Source organism: Scyliorhinus torazame, unplaced genomic scaffold (assembly GCF_047496885.1).
Source record: "Scyliorhinus torazame isolate Kashiwa2021f unplaced genomic scaffold, sScyTor2.1 scaffold_341, whole genome shotgun sequence".
Lineage (NCBI taxonomy): Eukaryota > Metazoa > Chordata > Chondrichthyes > Carcharhiniformes > Scyliorhinidae > Scyliorhinus > Scyliorhinus torazame.
In genome coordinates this window covers 83677-86726 of record NW_027308068.1, presented here as the reverse complement: position 1 = coordinate 86726, position 3050 = coordinate 83677, and positions in this window count along the sequence as shown.

Genomic DNA, 3050 nt, shown 5'->3' with positions numbered 1-3050 from the left:
GGCGGAGGGCGGTGGGTGCCGTGGGAAGGGCTGGGTGGTGGAGGGCCGGGCTGTGGGTGCCGTGGGCAGGGCTGGGTGGGGGAGGGCTGTGGGTGCCGTGGGAAGGGCTGGGTGGTGGAGGGCCGGGCTGTGGGTGCCGTGGGAAGGGCTGGGTGGGGGAGGGCGGTGGGTGCCGTGGGCAGGGCTGGGTGGCGGAGGGCCGGGCTGTGGGTGCCGTGGGCAGGGCTGGGTGGCGGAGGGCGGTGGGTGCCGTGGGAAGGGCTGGGTGGCGGAGGGCTGTGGGTGCCGTGGGCAGGGCTGGGTGGCGGAGGGCCGGGCTGTGGGTGCCGGGGGAAGGGCTGGGTGCGGAGGGCTGTGGGTGCCGTGGGAAGGGCTGGGTGGCGGAGGGCCGGGCTGTGGGTGCCGTGGGAAGGGCTGGGTGGGGGAGGGCTGTGGGTGCCGTGGGAAGGGCTGGGTGGCGGAGGGCTGTGGGTGCCGTGGGAAGGGCTGGGTGGCGGAGGGCCGGGCTGTGGGTGCCGTGGGAAGGGCTGGGTGGGGAGGGCTGTGGGTGCCGTGGGCAGGGCTGGGTGGGGGAGGGCTGTGGGTGCCGTGGGCAGGGCTGGGTGGGGGAGGGCGGTGGGTGCCGTGGGCAGGGCTGGGTGGCGGAGGGCTGTGGGTGCCGTGGGCAGGGCTGGGTGGGGAGGGCTGTGGGTGCCGTGGGCAGGGCTGGGTGGGGGAGGGCGGTGGGTGCCGTGGGAAGGGCTGGGTGGCGGAGGGCGGTGGGTGCCGTGGGAAGGGCTGGGTGGGGCCGGGCTGTGGGTGCCGTGGGAAGGGCTGGGTGGCGGAGGGCTGTGGGTGCCGTGGGCAGGGCTGGTTGGCGGAGGGCTGTGGGTGCCGTGGGAAGGGCTGGGTGACGGAGGGCTGTGGGTGCCGTGGGAAGGGCTGGGTGGCGGAGGGCTGTGGGTGCCGTGGGAAGGGCTGGGTGGCGGAGGGCTGTGGGTGCCGTGGGAAGGGCTGGGTGGCGGAGGGCTGTGTGTGCCGTGGGCAGGGCTGGGTGGCGGAGGGCCGGGCTGTGGGTGCCGTGGGAATGGCTGGGTGGCGGAGGGCTGTGGGTGCCGTGGGAAGGGCTGGGTGGTGGAGGGCCGGGCTGTGGGTGCCGTGGGAATGGCTGGGTGGCGGAGGGCCGGGCTGTGGGTGCCGTGGGAAGGGCTGGGTGGGGGAGGGCTGTGGGTGCCGTGGGAAGGGCTGGGTGGGGGAGGGCTGTGGGTGCCGTGGGAAGGGCTGGGTGGCGGAGGGCTGTGGGTGCCGTGGGAAGGGCTGGGTGACGGAGGGCTGTGGGTGCCGTGGGAAGGGCTGGGTGGCGGAGGGCTGTGGGTGCCGTGGGAAGGGCTGGGTGGCGGAGGGCTGTGGGTGCCGTGGGAAGGGCTGGGTGGCGGAGGGCTGTGTGTGCCGTGGGCAGGGCTGGGTGGCGGAGGGCCGGGCTGTGGGTGCCGTGGGAATGGCTGGGTGGCGGAGGGCTGTGGGTGCCGTGGGAAGGGCTGGGTGGCGGAGGGCCGGGCTGTGGGTGCCGTGGGCAGGGCTGGGTGGGGGAGGGCTGTGGGTGCCGTGGGCAGGGCTGGGTGGGGAGGGCTGTGGGTGCCGTGGGAAGGGCTGGGTGGCGGAGGGCCGGGCTGTGGGTGCCGTGGGAAGGGCTGGGTGGCGGAGGGCTGTGGGTGCCGTGGGAAGGGCTGGGTGGCGGAGGGCTGTGGGCGCCGTGGGAAGGGCTGGGTGGGGAGGGCTGTGGGTGCCGTGGGAAGGGCTGGGTGGCGGAGGGCCGGGCTGTGGGTGCCGTGGGAAGGGCTGGGTGGCGGAGGGCTGTGGGTGCCGTGGGAAGGGCTGGGTGGCGGAGGGCCGGGCTGTGGGTGCCGTGGGCAGGGCTGGGTGGCCGGGCTGTGGGTGCCGTGGGCAGGGCTGGGTGGCGGAGGGCTGTGGGTGCCGTGGGAAGGGCTGGGTGGCCGGGCTGTGGGTGCCGTGGGAAGGGCTGGGTGGCGGAGGGCCGGGCTGTGGGTGCCGTGGGAAGGGCTGGGTGGCGGAGGGCTGTGGGTGCCGTGGGAAGGGCTGGGTGGCGGAGGGCTGTGGGTGCCGTGGGAAGGGCTGGGTGGCGGAGGGCTGTGGGTGCCGTGGGAAGGGCTGGGTGGCGGAGGGCCGGGCTGTGGGTGCCGTGGGCAGGGCTGGGTGGCGGAGGGCTGTGGGTGTCGTGGGCAGGGCTGGGTGGCGGAGGGCTGTGGGTGCCGTGGGAAGGGCTGGGTGGCGGAGGGCTGTGGGTGCCGTGGGCAGGGCTGGGTGGCGGAGGGCCGGGCTGTGGGTGCCGTGGGCAGGGCTGGGTGGCGGAGGGCTGTGGGTGTCGTGGGCAGGGCTGGGTGGCGGAGGGCTGTGGGTGCCGTGGGAAGGGCTGGGTGGCGGAGGGCTGTGGGTGCCGTGGGAAGGGCTGGGTGGCGGAGGGCTGTGGGTGCCGTGGGAAGGGCTGGGTGGCGGAGGGCCGGGCTGTGGGTGCCGTGGGAAGGGCTGGGTGGCGGAGGGCCGGGCTGTGGGTGCCGTGGGAAGGGCTGGGTGGCGGAGGGCTGTGGGTGCCGTGGGAAGGGCTGGGTGGCGGAGGGCCGGGCTGTGGGTGCCGTGGGAAGGGCTGGGTGGGGAGGGCTGTGGGTGCCGTGGGAAGGGCTGGGTGGCGGAGGGCCGGGCTGTGGGTGCCGTGGGAAGGGCTGGGTGGCGGAGGGCCGGGCTGTGGGTGCCGTGGGCAGGGCTGGGTGGCCGGGCTGTGGGTGCCGTGGGAAGGGCTGGGTGGCCGGGCTGTGGGTGCCGTGGGAAGGGCTGGGTGGGGGAGGGCCGGGCTGTGGGTGCCGTGGGAAGGGCTGGGTGGCGGAGGGCTGTGGGTGCCGTGGGAAGGGCTGGGTGGCGGAGGGCTGTGGGTGCCGTGGGAAGGGCTGGGTGGCGGAGGGCTGTGGGTGCCGTGGGAAGGGCTGGGTGGGGATGGCCGGGCTGTGGGTGCCGTGGGAAGGGCTGGGTGGCGGAGGGCCGGGCTGTGGGTGCCATGG